General features: G+C 41.3%; 1 protein-coding gene across 3 annotated transcripts in view; it reads right to left on the bottom strand.

Annotated features, from left to right (window-relative positions):
* LOC126985364 (platelet glycoprotein V-like) overlaps positions 1-17,290 on the bottom strand; it is a 172,449-nt gene that overhangs the window by 121,937 nt on the left and 33,222 nt on the right. The window contains exon 2 of one of the 3 annotated variants that reach the window (XM_050840143.1): positions 10,771-10,799. The exons of 1 other annotated variant lie outside the window; for it this stretch is intronic. The gene's annotated coding sequence lies outside the window, so the exon portion shown is untranslated. The remainder of the gene's footprint in view (positions 1-10,770; positions 10,800-17,290) is intronic. One more of the 3 variants, XM_050840140.1, reaches the window with a different exon arrangement.

Genomic DNA, 17,290 nt, shown 5'->3' with positions numbered 1-17,290 from the left:
TCTCCTTTCTTCCTTAATGTTTCCTCTATTCCTTATTCTTCCAGTTCTCCTTCTTCTCTTTCTCTATTCGTCTTTCTATTTTCGTTGTTTGCTTCTCCTTAACTTTCTCTCTTCTCCTTTTTCCCCTCTTTCACATATTCCTCTTTTCCTTTTCTTTCTTTGAGTGTTCCTTCCTTCCTTATTCTTCCAGTTCTCCTTCGTCTGTTTCTCTGTTTGTCTTTGTTTCATTCGTTGTGTACTTCTTTTCAACTTTCTCTTCTCCTCTTTCCCCTTCTTTAACATTTTCCCTTTTCTCCTTTTTTCCTCTGTTTCCACTTCCTCATTCTTCCAGTTCTTTTCCTTCTTTTTCTCTGTTTATTTTCGCATCTTCAATATTTGCTTGTCCTTAACTTTCTCTCTCCTTCTCTTTCCTTTCTTTCACATTGTCCTCCCTCTCCTTCTTCCTTCTTTCCTTTCGTTTCCATTATCTTTCATTCGTTCTTAATCTCTTCCCATCTTTCTCTTTTTTTTCTTTCACTCATTTTCTTCTTTCCACTCCTTCCTCTTTTTTTCCTCATTTCTTACGTTCTTGAGCTCTTCCTATCCCCTCTCCCTCCCTCCCTATCTCCCTCCCTCCCTCCCTCCCTCTCTCCCTCCCCCAATTTATCAATCTCTTCTATTTGACTATTTTTCTTTCCGTCTCTCTTCAATTAGATAACTTCCAAGGGTGGGAGGGAGAGGGAGAGGGAGGAAGGGAGGGAGGAGGAGAGGAAAGAGAAGGAGAGGGAGGAGGAGGATGGAGGGGATGAGAGGATGGGGAGGAGGAGGAAGAGGAGGGAGAAAAAAGGCAATTGAGGAGAGAGGGACAAGGAGGAAGAAAAAGAGGAGGGAGGAGGAGAAAGCAGGATCATGGAGAAAGAAGGAGGAATTGGAGAAGATAAAGAGAAGGAAAAAGAGGACAGAAAGGATGAGAGAGAGAGAGAGAGAGAGAGAGAGAGAGAGAGAGAGAGAGAGAGAGAGAGAGAATAACCCCCAAAAATAAGAGATAAAGAAATAGTAGCTGAAAGTAAGATAAATTATAATAAAAAGAAAATATGAAAGAGACAGACAGACAGACAGACAGACAGACAGACAGAGATAGACACAGACACATACAGAGAGAGATAATTGCTGAGATTTTTTTAACGTCAGAATGTGAAAGTATTGATGGTTAACTTTTTTGTAATGAGAGAGAGAGAGAGAGAGAGAGAGAGAGAGAGAGAGAGAGAGAGAGAGATTAAAGAAAAGGAAAAAATAGAGGAATTGGAAGGAAGAGTTAATCCAATGAGTTAAGAGAGGAAGGGAAAGAGTTAAGGAAGGAGGAAGGAGAGGAAGAGGAGGAGGAAGAAGAGGAGGAGGGGAGGAGGAAATGATTGGGGGGTGGGGGGTGGGGGGAGGAAGAGAGTAAAAGGTCGCATTTTTTAATTACAGTGAACACCTAACTCACTCAATCTCTCTCTCTCTATCATACATAAAAAGTTAACCATCAATATTTTCACATTCTGACGTTAAAGATCTAAGCAATTATCTCTGTCTGTCTGGCTGTATGTATGTGTCTGTGTCTATCTCTCTTTCTGTCTGTCTGTCTGTATGTATGTGTCTGTGTCTATCTCTCTTTCTGTTTGTCTGTCTCTCTCTCTCTCTCTCTCTCTCTCTCTCTCTCATACACACACAAAAAAACTAACTAACTTCTCAACACTTCAATTTTTCCTCCTTATTCTAAACTTATAAACAATTAAATAAATATTCTAAAACAAGGCAAATTTCTAGTAAATATTAAGACCTAAAAAGTTAAGCGGGCTTTTTTTTTTTATTAATGTTTACTTTTTTGTGCCTTTTTTGTTGAGCTGTTGTGTAAAAAAAAAGTAACTCACAAACATTACCATTACTTCATTTTACATTTACAATACCAATTAATTATCAAAGAAGGAAGATAAAAGCAAGATTAGCGACCTTCTTTTGCCCCCAACGACCTTTAATTTTTCTCAAGCTGGCCTTTTCTTCTTGTCCGGCGGGCTTTATTTGTCTCTAGCGTCATTTTTTTGCTCATGAGGGATTTTTTTGTTGTTTTGTTTTTGTTTTATACCCTTCAGCCACGTCCCTCGCTGTAGAGCTTCCATTAGCCAAAGTACGAGGACGACACTAACCTAAATATACTAACACTGTCAATAATTCACGATACATTACCAACAACAAATACGAGTTAGCGGAGGAAGAGAAAAGCAGGATCAACATAAGAACGCCCATTAGCTAAGTACAAGGATGATATTATTAGAGCGAAATGTAACTCACTCACACAATTATTAATCGACGTTACATTACCAACAGCAAATACGAGTTACAGGAGGAAGAGAAAAGCCGGATTAACATTTGAACTTCCATTAGCTTATGTCAGGAGGGGGGGGGAGGAGTGGGGGGGGGGGATGAACCGGTGAAAAGTCTACGGTAAAATCTATCCACGTTTAAGTTACTCTCCAATAATATTTTTCCACACTAATTCATGTTTATTCTCTTCCCTCTTTTTTTTTGTTTCTACTCATTTTTTTCTTATTCCCTTTTCTTCGTTCTTTCCCCTTTATCCACTTATTCTGTTTGTCTTTGTCATTCTCGTTCATTTTAACTTCCTTGCTTTCTACTCCATTTAATTTTCAGATATTTTTTTTTCTCTATCTATTTCCTTTTTCCGTTCATTCTCCTATCTCTTTCATTCTTTTGCGCTCTCTCTCTCTCTCTCTACTTTTCTCTTTCCTTACTTTATCTTCCTCACTACCTCTATTTTTTTTCGCATTTATGTCTCCCTTTCTCCTTTCTTTTTTGCAGTTATAGTCTTCCATACTTATGCTTTCTCTCGTTCTTCTCTCTCCCTTCCTCATGGCAGCCTCGAAGTAATGGCGGAAGAAAAAGTCTCTTGTTATTTCACCTTTCGCTCCTCTAGAAGACAATTTAAACTTCTCACTTCTCTCGAGTCATATTTCTCTCTCTCTCTCTCTCTCTCTCGCAGGGCATGTCAAGGTCAGGCGAATCGAATCACAGAAAAAGATTGAATATTAATATGCAAGTCTCTCTCTCTCTCTCTCTCGATGCCCGTCGCAGTAAATTCTTATTCCCTCATTCTCTTCTTCTTCTCCCGTTCTCATCCTTCATCCCCTTTTTCCATTTTTATTTTTCTCATTCCTTATATTTTTCACATAATTCCCCATTTTATTTCTCTTACTTTCATTTTCGCTTCCTTTATTGGTATTTCTCTCATTCCCCTCATTTGGTTCTCTCATTTCCCATTTTCCTTTTCAATATTTTCCTCTTTTTCGTTTCCTTTTTCTTCTCATTTTTCTTTTTTTTCTGTCAAACGTCTTTTCCATCTTTTTATCATCCTCTCCAATTCCTTTTTTGTTTCCTTTTTCTTCTCATTTCTTTTTTTCTGTCATACGTCTTTTCCATCTTTTTATCATCCTCTCCAATTCCGTTTCCGTTTTCTTTTTGCTATTTCCTATTCCTTCTCTTTTATAGCTTTTCTTTTTATATTTTTATCTTTCTTCACTTTTCTTTTCCCTTTTTTCTTCTTGCCTCCATCATCATCTTCCCTTTTCCTTCCCTTTTCTTTATCGTTTCCTTCCCTTCCCTTTCTTTTCCTTATCATCCAATCCTCTCTTCTCCACTTTTCGTTTCTTTTATTTTTTCGAGTTTCATTTCCCTTATTTTCCCTTACTATCTATCTCTCCTCATTTTCCTTCCCTTTTCCCTCCTTTTTTTCTCGTTTCCTTCTCTTCCCTTTCGCTTTCCCATCACCCAATTTTCTCCTCTCTCCTTTTCGTTACTTTTCCTTTTCCAGAGTCACTTTCCTTATTATCCCTTCCATCTTTCTTTCTTCTTCTTTTCCTTCCTTTTATCATCACCTCCCCTTTCCCTCACTTTCTTTTATCCTCTCCTTCCCTTCCTTTTCTCTTCCCTATCCATTTCCTCTTCTTTTTACTCCCCTTTCCTTAGACATAACTTTCTTTTTCCTTTTCCTTCCCTTCATCATTTCTCCTTTCCCCTCACTTTCATTTATCTTTTCCATCACTTTTCTCCTCCTTATCACCCATTTTTCTCCTCTTCTCTATTCGTTGCTTTTCCATCTCCAGTTTTATTTTCCTTATTTTCCTTTCTATCTTCTTTCTTCTCCTATTACTTCCCTTCATCATCTCACTTATCCTTTCCTTCCCTTCCCTTTTCTTCTCTCTTCACTTCCCTTAGACATCCCTTATTTCCCCTTCTCCCCTTTCCTTCCCCTTTCCCATCTCTGTCTTCACATTCTCTTCCCATTCCAGAATTCCAAACTTGATTCCAGACTCACACGCTGTCTCTAAATATTCCAACCTCTCCTCCTCCCTTCCTCCTCTACCCTTCCCTTCTTCTCCCTTTCCTCCTTCCTTCCTCCTTCTCCCTTTCCTCCCTTCCTCTCCCTTTCCATCTATCCCACACACAATATTACAATCTCCCTTCCTTCCTCCTTCTCTTTGCCCTTCTTCTCTCCAAACACTCCCCCTCCCTCTCCCGCTTTTCTTCCTCTCCCCCTCGTTTCACCCCCCATACAATATTACTACCTCCCTCCCTTTCTCCTTCCTTCTCTTCGCCCTTTTTCCATCCCAATCTCCCTTTCTCTCATATCTTTTACACCCTACATATTCCCTCCTCTTCCCTTCCCTCGTCTTCCATTCCCTCCCTTTCTCTCCCCTTGCCTGCGTCTCTTACACATATTATTACTTTCTTCCTACCTCCCTCCTTTCCTTTTCACTCCTTCCTCCTCCCCCCCACTCCCTCACCCTCCCTCCCTCTCTCCCTCCATCACCCACACACACAATATTCCCACCTTTTCATCACCTGTCAGTTTCCTTAATATCTACCTGTCACTACCTTCTCCTTCCCTTCCCTTCACTACCTATATCATTTCTTGCCTCTCTGTCCTATGTTTGTTCCTCCCATATTCTTACCTATTTCTACCTACTCCGTCTTTACCTTCCTTACCCATATAACTCCTTTATCACTTCTCTTCCCTTCCCTTCCTTCTCTTCTCTCCCTTGTTCAGCCAAATGAGGTTTACCTTTCTAAGCATCATATTTGTTTGTTTGTTTGTTTGTTTGTGTTGGGGGATGTAGTGTGTAGCGTCTGTCTGTCTGTCTGTCTGTCTGTCTGTCTGTCTCTCTCTCTCTCTCTCTCTCTCTCTCTCTCTCTCTCTCTCTCTCTCTCTCTCTCTCTCTCTCTCTCTCTCTCATTTCCCTCCTTTCCTTTCCTTTCTTTTCCTTTCCTTTCCTTTCCTTTCCTTCCCTTCCCTTCCCTTCCCTCATTTATTCCCTTCCTCGATCTGGCTTCCCTCATCACCTTCCAATCCTCTCTGCTCCCCTCCTTCCCTTCCTCTCCTCTCCTCGCCTTCCCTTCCCCTCTCCTCCCCTTCTTCCCCTTCCCTACCTGTCGAAGTTGATTGATTATCCTCAATCACCTGAACAATTAGCAGAGCGAAGGTTGCTTGATGGAAAGAATTAATATTGGCGAGTGAATGGACGAAAAATCAATAAGAAAAATAGAATGAGAACGTGAATGAGCGAGCGATTGAAACGAAGGAAAGTGGATTAAGGTGAAGGGAATTAGTGAGAGAGTGAATATGAAGGGAGGAGAAAAATGGAAAGCAATGTGGGTGTAAAAGAGAGAGAGAGAGAGAGAGAGAGAGAGAGAGAGAGAGAGAGAGAGAGAGAGAGAAGACGTAGACACAGGCAAACAAACAGACAGACAGACAGCCATGGAGACAGACACACACATACAGAAAAGAAGAGGAAGAAGAAGAAGAAGAAGAAGGAAAGAGAAGAAGAAAAAGGAGAAGCCAAAGAGAAAGCAAAAAACACAGAAAATATAGTTAAGAAGCATATGTAGATTTTTCATAAAGTTCAGGAATTGTAAAAAAAAAAAAAAAAAAAAAAAAAAAAAAAAAAAAAAAAATAAAACTAACATAAATAAAAGCAAAAAAATAACCATGGAAATATTAAAAAAAAAAAGTTAGAAAATAAATAAACGGGTTATCTTTAAAAAAATCGACTAAGAAAATGAAAAAAAAAATAAAGAAATGAAAAAATATCTGTGAAAAAAGTTACACATTTACATTCAACAACAACAACAACAACAACAACAACAAAAAGGTAAAAAAAAAATCTAACCCCCACTTATTATTTTGGTGAAGCTGCAAGTTATTCCCGTTTTCTGTGGACTGTTGACTTAACAAATAGGAGAAAACGGGGCGTGGCGAGGCCCAACGAGGGGTGACGATGGTAAACAGGAGGAAGGGAGGAAACGAGGTGCTGGGAGGGGGAGGAGGAGAAAAATGGAAGACAAAGAGAAGGGTACGAAGGGGATGATGAAGGGGAGGAGGAAGACGAAGGGAAAGACGAGGAGGAGGAAAGAGGAAATGGAAGAGGAAGGGGAAAAGAAGGGGAGGAGGAATTGGAAGGGGAGGAAAAAAAGTGAAGAGGAAAGGGAGGAGGAAGAGGAAAGGGAGGAGAAAGAGGAAAGGGAGGAGAAAGAGGAAAGGGAAGAGAAAGGGAGGAGGAAGATATGAATGCGAGAAAGGAGAAGGAAGAGAAGAGGAAGGGGAGGAGGAAGACGAAAGGCAAGAGGAAGGGAAGGAAGAAGAGGAAGGAAAGGAGGAGGAGGAGGAGGAGGAGGAGGAAAGGCAAGAGGAAGGGAAGGAAGATGAAGGGAAAGAGGGGAAGGAACGGAGATGAAGGAAGCGGAGGAAGATATGAATGAGAGAAAGGAGAAGATAAAGAAGGGGGAAGGGAAGAGGAAGGAAAGGAGGAAGAGGAGAGCCAAGTGGAAAGGAAGGAAGAAGAGGAAAGGGGAGGAGAAAAAGGAATGGCAAGACTAAGGAAAGTAAGAAGAGGAAGGGAAAGAGGGGAAAGGAGAAGAATGAAGAGGAGTAAGATATGGATGCAAGAACGGAGAAAGGAAGAGCAAAATATATGAATGGTGGAAAGGAGAGGAGAAAGGAAGAGAAAGAGGGAAGGGACAGGACGCAGAGGAGGAAAGAAAACGAAAAGAAGCAAAATAATAAACAAGGAAAGAAAAGAGAGAGAGAGAGAGAGAGAGAGAGAGAGAGAGAGAGAGAGAGAGAGAGAGAGAGAGAGAGAGAGAGAGAGAGAGAGAGGACAAGGGGAGGAAAGTAACAGGGAAGGGGAGAGGGAAAGGAGTGAGGGGACAGGAGAAAGAAAGGAGAAAAGAAGATGAAAATAAGGGAGAAGAAATAAAGGAAAGAAAAACAGAAGAAGAATGGGAAAGGAGAGGGGGGAAAGGGGGGGAGGGGCCGGGACAGGAATTAGCGGCCCAGCATTATATAACACACAGAGTTTCAACCCTTCGAGAATTTCTAAGTTTACCCTCAAAAGAAAAAAATAATAGAAAATGGGCCGCCGTTCCCTCGTTTTCTTTTTGCATTAATGGTTCCGTGAAAAAAATGGGGAGGGGGGATTTTCTCTCTCTCTCTCTCTCTCTCTCTCTCTCATCGTTACAGTAATTAACTTAAAAAAATAATGCAGAAAGAAAACAACGATGAAGAAAAAGAAGAAAAGAATAATAATAAAAAAAAGTAAAAGTAAAAGAAGAAGCAGAAGATGATGTAGGGGAAGAAGAAGAACAAGAACAAGAAGAAGAAGAACAAGAAGAGAAAAAAAGAAGACAAAGAAAAAGAAAAAAAAGCAGGACAAAAGGAAAGGCGGAAGAGGAATAGAAGAAAAAAAAACAATAAGAAAAAGAGGAGGAGGAGGAGGAGGATAAGGAGAAGGGACGAGGAAGAGGAGAATGAGAGGATAAGGAGGAGGAATAGAAGGAAGATGCAAGAAGAGGAGAAAGAAGAGGAAAACAAAAAGCAAATAAAATAAGAGAAATTCCAGGAGAAAGATTAAAAAGATAATAACATAATGCAAGATTAGGGAAAGACACCTTTGTTGGAGACACGAAGGAAGGAAGGAAGGAACGAAGGAAGGAAAGAAAAGAGAATAAAGGGAGTGAAAAGAGGAGTGAGGAGAGAAGAGGGAATGGGAAAGGGGAAGAGGAAGGAGGAAGGAGGAAGGAATAAAGGAAGAGTAAAGGAAGGAAGGAGAAGAGGAAGGGGAATGAAGGAGAGAGAGAAGAAAGGAAGGGAGGAGGAAGAAATGGAGAGAGAGAGAGAGAGAGAGAGAGAGAGAGAGAGAGAGAGAGAGAGAGAGAGAGAGAGAGAGAGAGAGAGAGAGAGAGAGAGAGAGAGAGAGAGAGAGAGAGAGAGAGAGAAGGAAAGAGAGGCAGAAAGAGAAAACGGAAAAAGAGAAAAAAAGAAATTAGGAATGGAAAGAAGAAATAAAGAAAAGATGAAATGAGAAACGGTGAAGGAAAAAAAAGAGGCAAAAAAGAAAGGAAGAAAAGAAAAATAACATGAAATGAGAGAAATGCGGAGACAGGAGGAAAAATGAATAATGGAAGGAAGAAAGAAGAGAGGAAAAGAGGGAAAGAAAATGGAATAGAAAGGATAATGGATAAGAGAAAAAAAGGGGGGAGGAAAAATGAGGACTATAAGAAAGGAGGGAGGGAAGGAAAAAAAAAAAACAGAATGAAGGAAAAAAAATAATGGAAAACAAACGAGGAAGAGAAGAGGAAAAACGGAGAATGGAAGGATGGAGGCAGGGAAGGAGGGAAGGAGGAAAGGAGTGAGAAAGGAAGGAAGAGAGGGAGGTAGGGAGGGAAGGGAGAGAGGATGAAGCAGAAAAGTTAATACAAAAAAGACTGAAAGAAAGAGGAAAAAACGAGAAATGGAAGAAGGAAGGGAGGGAAGTAGGGAGGGAGGGAGGGAGGGAAGGAAAGGAGAGAGGAAGGAGGAGAAAAGATAATGGAGAAGATTCCTCACGCAGGTAAAATTGGACAGGTGGGCCCGTGTGTAATTAGGTGAGTTTGTCCTCCGCCAGGTGAGGGGGGAGGGAGGGAGGGAGGGAGGAGGGGAAGGAGGGAAAAAAAGGGAAAGAGCGGTAAAAAAAGGGAAAAATTGTCCACCACAAGATAGATGTGCGTCTGTGTGTGTGTGTGTGTGTGTGTGTGCGCGTGTGCGTGTGCGTGTGTGTGTGTGTGTGTGTGTGTGTGTGTGTGTGTGTGTGTGTGCGCTTTAATCACTAATATTAAAGGGGAGGAGAGAAAGAGAGAAACAGTTTTAACGTTATTATTATTATTATTATTATTATTATTATTATTATTATTATTATTATTGTTGTTGTTGTTGTTGTTGTTGTTGTTGTTATTATCATCATGGAAAGTAGTAGTAGCAGTAGATGGAGGAGGAGGATGAAGAGGAAGAGGAGGAGGAGAAGAACGATGAGGACGAGGACGAAGAGGAGGAGGAGGAGTAGGAACAAAGAAACTCAAAGAAAGAACAAACAACAGCAGACCTGCTGGTCCTTCCCAGGCTGCTTGTGACACGCTACACTAACTATCTAATCAAAGGTGGAAGATGAAGGGCAGCAAAGGCGAAGGCTCCTCCCCACCCCCCATCCCTCCAGCCAAAGCTGGCAGGAAAGGAAAAAGAACCATGCAGCATGGAAAAACTGCATGGAAATTATGTAGGAAAGAGGAAAGAACCACCATTACTGCTACCACTAACCGGGCGATAAAAGCGGACAAGGACACCAGTATTCCAAAGAACTTAACGTTATTATGACAATGAGTAATATCTTAGTTCCTGGTTGGATTCAAAATACTTGTCTAATCTATTCTTGAAGGCCGTAACTGTTGTACTATCAGCGACATCACAGGGTAGAGAGTTCCAAACATTAACAACTCGACTGAAGAAGAAGTGTTTCGCTTCGTGCGACGAGAATCTTTTACCACTTATCTTCAAATTGTTATTTCTTCTTGTTCTATTTGATTGATCAATTGTAAAGTAATCTTCCGCATTAATATCACTGAATCCTTTAGACATTTTAAACACTTCTATTAGATCGCCTCGCATTCTTCGTTTTGATAGGCTGAATAAATTTACTTCTTTAAGCCTTTGAGAGAGGAGGAGAAGGAGGAGGAGGAGGAGGAGGAGGAGGAGGAGGAGGAGGAGGAAGAAGATTACCTTCATCCCTAGAATTAAAGCTTCAGGTAAACTAAAAAAAAATGTAGACAATAAAACGTTTAGCTTCAGAGAGAGAGAGAGAGAGAGAGAGAGAGAGAGAGAGAGAGAGAGAGAGAGAGAGAGAGAGAGAGAGAGAGAGAGAGAGAGAATGGATTCCCTCATTAGAAGTTATAAATGATACAAAAGTTAATATTTTTTCGAGCTTCTTAATTAGACGAAATGTGAAGAGCAGGGAGTGTATGGGATGACTGTGCTCTCTCTCTCTCTCTCTCTCTCTCTCTCTCTCTCTCTCTCTCTCTCTCTCTCTCCAGTTCCTCATATTCCGTCCTTGTCTCATAGTCTAGCACACACTGAAGAGGGAGGGAGGGAGAGGGCGACAAAGAGAAGAAGAGGAGGAGGAGGAGGAGGAGGAGGAGGAGGAGGAGGAGGAGGAAGGAGGAGGAGGAGCGGCTGGGCTTTGTGCGAAGGAGACCAAAGGATTATGGGTCTAATTTTGTAGAACTGTAATTGTGGAAGAGGAAGAGGGGAAAGAGGAGGAGGAGGAGGAGCAGGAGGAGGAGGAGGAAGAGGAAGAGGAGGAGGAAGAGGAAGAGGAAGAGGAAGAGGAGGAGGAAGAGGAAGAGGAGGAGGAGGACAATGAGGAGGCTTACCTACTGATTACTCTGGCGCTGGTTCTCACCTGGAAAATAAGGGACCGCATTAGTTCAACATCCTCACTAAGGCGTCCCACAGCGCTCTTTATGACCTACGCTCCGCTTCCTCCTTTGATCAGTGCGCCTGTTTTCTTTAACCCTCCCAGCCTGTCAAGAACACCTGAAGAGATTACACAGAAGTAGTTTTCACCTAATATATTGAGGGTCATAATCAGCCTGTCTGGAACACCTGGAGAGATTATAAGTAGTTTTCACCTATCATATATATACTTACGTTGGTATTATAAGACACTTCTGCTTCTCACATCAACTAGTTTTAAAGGTCAAAGAGGGGGTCAAGAGGGTTCTAATGAGTGTTTCTTTAGGTTCACGGTACAGAGGAAGGGTCATACTGCCACCTGGGTCATAAAACTAGTCCTGAAAATGCTCAAAACTCCTACGGAAGCCTCGTTAAATAGGTGAACTTGGGCGACGAGATCTTTAATAATACGGCTCTAAGTTAGGGTCATATCATCATAGTTCAACTTTTATTTCCCGGTTTGTCTAGGGAAATGTCAAAATTGTACACATTATTATATACACTGAGGGTCATATTATCCTTTCTGAGCTTTTGTTTACCAGTGTCTTCAGGAAAAGTTGAACATTTGCGCAATACTGAAGGTCATATTATTTTTCAGCTTTTGTTTACCAGTGTCTCCAGGAAAAGTTGAACATTTGCACAATACTGAAGGACATATTATTTTTCAGCTTTTGTTTACCAGTGTCTCCAGGAAAAGTTGAACATTTGCACAATACTGAAGGACATATTATTTTTCAGCTTTTGTTTACCAGTGTCCAGGAAAAGTTGAACATTTGCACAATACTGAAGGACATATTATTTTTCAGCTTTTGTTTACCAGTGTCTCCAGGAAAAGTTGAACATTTGCACAATACTGAAGGACATATTATTTTTCAGCTTTTGTTTACCAGTGTCTCCAGGAAAAGTTGAACATTTGCACAATACTGAAGGTCATATCATTTTTCAGCTTTTGTTTACGAGTGTGTCCAGGAAAAGTTGAACATATGCACATAATACTGAAGGACATATCATTTTCCAGCTTTTGTTTACCAGTGTCTCCAGGAAAAGTTGAACATATGCACATAATACTGAAGGTCATATCATTTTTCAGCTTTTGTTTACCAGTGTCTCCAGGAAAAGTTGAACATATGCACATAATACTGAAGGTCATATCATTTTCCAGTTTTTGTTTACCAGTGTCTCCAGGAAAAGTTGAACATATGCACATAATACTGAAGGTCATATCATTTTCCAGTTTTTGTTTACCAGTGTGTCCAGGAAAAGTTGAACATATACACAATACTGAAGGACATATCATTTTCCAGCTTTTGTTTACCAGTGTCTCCAGGAAAAGTTGAACATATGCATAATACTGAAGGTCATATTATTTTTCAGCTTTTGTTTACCAGTGTGTCCAGGAAAAGTTGAACATATACACATAATACTGAAAGTCATATCATTTTTCAGCTTTTGTTTACCAGTGTCTCCAGGAAAAGTTGAACATATACACATAATACTGAAGGTCATATCATTTTTCAGCTTTTGTTTACCAGTGTCTCCAGGAAAAGTTGAACATATGCACAATACTGAAGGTCATATTATTTTTCAGCTTTTGTTTACGAGTCTCTCCAGGAAAAGTTCAACATATACACACAATACTGAAGGTCATATTATTTTTCAGCTTTTGTTTACCAGTGTCTCCAGGAAAAGTTGAACATATACACATAATACTGAAGGACATATCATTTCTCGGCTCTTGGTTCCTTGTATGTTTAGGAAAATCTGAAAATACACACATTACACTGATGGTTGTATTATTTCTCGTTTAGTTTTAACTTTAGTCTGTAAACAAAACCTGAAATAACGTATACCAATTCCATACCTACTTACTCTTTTGAAATGTACATAATCTTTTTTTGGGGGGCCTGTCTAGAATACTTTACGAGCTTACATATACGCATAACAGAACATAAAGAAGGGAATATAAACAACGATAATAAAAAAAGAACAGGAAAAGGTAACAGTTATGAGGCGGCATGAACAGGTGGTAGAAAGGAAGATTAAAAAAGAGAAATTAAGAGGAAAAGGAAGAGAAAGCGAGGAGAAAGGAAGATTAAAAAAGAGAAATTAAGAGGAAAAGGAAGAGAAAGCGAGGAGAAAGGAAGATTAAAAAAGAGAAATTAAGAGGAAAAGGAAGAGAAAGCGAGGAGAAAGGAAGATTAAAAAAGAGAAATTAAGAGGAAAAGGAAGAGAAAGCGAGGAGAAAGGAAGATTAAAAAAGAGAAATTAAGAGGAAAAGGAAGAGAAAGCGAGGAGAAAGGAAGATTAAAAAGAGAAATTAAGAGGAAAAGGAAGAGAAAGCGAGGAGAAAGGAAGATTAAAAAAGAGAAATTAAGAGGAAAAGGAAGAGAAAGCGAGGAGAAAGGAAGATTAAAAAAGATAAATTAAGAGGAAAAGGAAGAAAAAGCGAGGAGAAAGGAAGGGGCAGATTACAAACACGAAATTTCCAGTTACTAATGTATCGAAAATCATATAACCTTTTCCTCTATAAAATCGGGTTGTTTATTAACCTGGTAGCTGCGGGGATCATGCTTCTTAAGGCCCCTCTAAGCGAGAAAAATGAAAAAAAAAATCATCACTCACGCAAACCATTTCATAATAAAGAATCAACGCATTTGTGATCAGTTTATGAATCATCTATTTTGGGGGGTTTATATCATGGGAAAAATTTGGCCCGTCGCTGGTACACGGTAGAGCCACAAATTTGACCCGTCGCTGGTACACGGTAGAGCCACAAATTTGACCCGTCGCTGGTACACGGTAGAGCCACAAATTTGACCCGTCGCTGGTACACGGTAGAGCCACAAATTTGGCCCGTCGCTGGTACACGGTAGAGCCACAAATTTGACCCGTCGCTGGTACACGGTAGAGCCACAAATTTGGCCCGTCGCTGGTACACGGTAGACCCACAAATCTGACCTGTCACTGGTACATGGTACAGCCACAAATCTGACCCGTCGCTGGTACATGGTAGAGCCACAAATTTGGACCGTCGCTGGTACACGGTAGAGCCACAAATCTGACCCGTCGGTACATGGTAGAGCCACAAATTTGGACCGTCGCTGGTACACGGTAGAGCCACAAATTTGAACCGTCGGTACATGGTAGAGCCACAAATCTGACCCGTCGGTACATGGTAGAGCCACAAATTTGAACCGTCGCTGGTACACGGTAGAGCCACAAATTTGAACCGTCGCTGGTACACGGTAGAGCCACAAATTTGGCCCGTCGCTGGTACACGGCAGACCCACAAATCTGACCCGTCGCTGATACACGGTAGAGCCACAAATCTGACCCGTCACTGGTACACGGAAGAGCCACAAATATGACCCGTCGCTGGTACACGGTAGACCCACAAATCTGACCCGTCGCTGGTACACGGTAGAGCCACAAATCTGACCCGTCGCTGGTACACGGTAGACCCACAAATCTGACCCGTCGCTGGTACACGGTAGAGCCACAAATTTGACCCGTCGCTGGTACACGGTAGAGCCACAAATCTGACCCGTCGCTGGTACACGGTAGAGCCACAAATCTGACCCGTCGCTGGTACACGGTAAAGCCACAAATTTGACCCGTCGCTGGTACACGGTAGAGCCACAAATATGACCCGTCGCTGGTACACGGTAAAGCCACAAATTTGACCCGTCGCTGGTACACGGTACAGCCACAAATTTGACCAGTCGCTTGTACACGGTAGAGCCACAAATTTGACCCGTCGCTGGTACACGGTAGAGCCACAAATATGACCCGTCGCTGGTACACGGTAGACCCACAAATTTGACCCGTCGCTGGTACACGGTAGACCCACAAATTTGACCCGTCGCTGGTACACGGTAGACCCACAAATTTGACCCGTCGCTGGTACACGGTAAAGCCACAAATTTGACCCGTCGCTGGTACACGGTAGAGCCACAAATATGACCCGTCGCTGGTACACGGTAGAGCCACAAATTTGACCCGTCGCTGGTACACGGTAGAGCCACAAATTTGACCCGTCGCTGGTACACGGTAGAGCCACAAATTTGACCCGTCGCTGGTACACGGTAGAGCCACAAATCTGACCCGTCGCTGCAACCGGTTATTTAATGTTTTTTCACAAAGTGCATTTAGAGGATCATGTATTTTTGCGTAAACTCTAAACGAAATCATACAAGGCCTAAAGATGCTTCCATTGTTGTTCCACTGCTTGTGTGTGAGTGCCTATAAGCTGTTTCCGTTACACAAAAAAAAAGGAAAGAAGCTTATTTCAACAGACGGTATTTAGCGAGGCGCACGGAGCGAGTCTCTGTTTTCGTGTTTCTGTTATCGAGTATTCACGACAAGCGTTTCCCGCCGCGTCAATAATTCATTCCTTCCGGGCCAATCAGACATAGCACACACACACACACACACACACACACACACACACACACACACACACACACACACACACACGCTGGAATACTCGATTGGTTTATTAATGTTATTCTTCCTATGTGCAATTATTAGTTCACTGGACAGTCCCTTCCTAGTCCTTTTACAAGCCTTCACTTCACGTGTACTCAATCACCCTCTTTTGTTTTTATTTGCTATATTACTTTCTATATGCAAATTTCGTTCTTTTTTTAATGTATGTTCTTTAGTTCGTGTCATCTGTAAGGCACTACACACTTATATATATTGCACACACACTTTTAATTCCTACTGTACCTGGGTTGTGTGTGTGTAGTGTGTGTGTGTGTGTGTGTGTGTGTGTGTGTGTGTGTGTGTGTATTTACCTAGTTGTAGTTTTACAGGGCCTGGGCTTTACGCTCGTGTGGTCCCGTCTCCGTATCTACATTTATCCAACTTTTCCCTAATGTGTGTTTAACATGTGTGTGTGTGTGTGTGTGTGTGTGTGTGTGTGTGTGTGTGTGTGTATTACGTTCTTTCATATACCACTTTTATCGAAATACACCTGGCAATACTACTCTATTATGTCACTGTACGTTTCGTGTTATGCCTTGCTAAGAGGATGACGACATAAGAAGTCTGCCAGATGTAATTCAAGTCTCGCGGGGCTGCAGTAAGCCTAACACAACCTATCCTCCTTATCCACGTGTTTATCAGATCTTTTCTTGGAGGCGTCCAGCGTATATACACCCACCATATGATTTATCCTTGAAAGTATCGAACATTTTCTTAAGTGTGTTTACCATAAATTCACTCGCCACATGATTTGAATCTATTCCCCTCTTCCACCATCCTGTGCGTGTCATTTATTTTTTTCTACAGCCAGGAAAGCAGCTCAAGCCCTAAATGCAAACACAGAAAAGATAAAAAAAAAAAAAACGCGGTAAGCGATGCTCCTATGAAAAAAAAAAAAAACACCAGCATTTTCATCGTCTATCATATTATGGAGTAACCACATAAAGTCTGATTCACTCCTTTATCATTCTACACGTTAACCCATTGTTGCCAAATTCTCAGCTCCATACACTTTCATTGTTACCAAGGAATAGGGTATTTTATCTTATCAGGAGAGCAAGGTTTCTGCCATGTATAGGCAACCCAACTTATCTACATTCTTACCAAGCTCTCAATTTCACATATACAGCACTGACCAACATTTAAGTAAAGGAATACAGTAGTTCATCTCATCACTACAGCAAGGTTTCTGTCACCTATCACTAATGTAACTTAACCTAATCTTGTATTCCAGTTTACCCTAAATCCGTATATCTTACCAAAGATTTCCCGCAAATTTACGCATTTTTTTTTCTTTTTTACTTTTTACATAACTGACACATTTATTATTATTATATTAAGTTTCAGGCCAGGTGAAAAATATCGAATTCTTGTTATTGAATCCCAAGTTCAAAGAGTTGGAAATGGAAGATGCATTACCCTAAAATACCAAAAAGTTTCCCTAACAATTGTACAATCACCCTTCTTTAAGGCGTGATTTACCCAAAAGTGTAAGCCCTCGAATTATTGCGCCACGTGGCTCAACTGGTGCTGTGTCTGCCCACAACGGACAAGAATAATCCTGTACGATTTTTTTAGAGGACTTAAGTCAGCGGAGGAGGAGCTACATTTTGCGGAAGCTAATTGGTCCGCTACCTGTTTCCAAAGTTAGCGGAAACGCTAATCAGTTAACGAAAAAGTTAGGTTCGCTAATTAGCGATTAGCGGATTAGCGGAACCGTGCCCACCAGTGTTTACAACACATCATCAACGTGCAAGGTTTACCTCCTATACTCGCTAACGTAACCTAACCCATCTCCAGCACGGACTGTCATATCTGTACAACACTGAACAAAGCCTACACAGAGAAATATAGTCGTTCCTCCCATCAGCCTCGCCAGGCCTGTCACCTTCACCCGCACCCGCCCGTCCCGGCTCATCCAATATACAGGTGTAGGTAGTAGGCTCCCCG

Source organism: Eriocheir sinensis, chromosome 59 (assembly GCF_024679095.1).
Source record: "Eriocheir sinensis breed Jianghai 21 chromosome 59, ASM2467909v1, whole genome shotgun sequence".
Lineage (NCBI taxonomy): Eukaryota > Metazoa > Arthropoda > Malacostraca > Decapoda > Varunidae > Eriocheir > Eriocheir sinensis.
The sequence above is the reverse complement of the archived record's forward strand: the minus strand, read 5'-3'. Positions and strand labels throughout refer to the sequence as shown.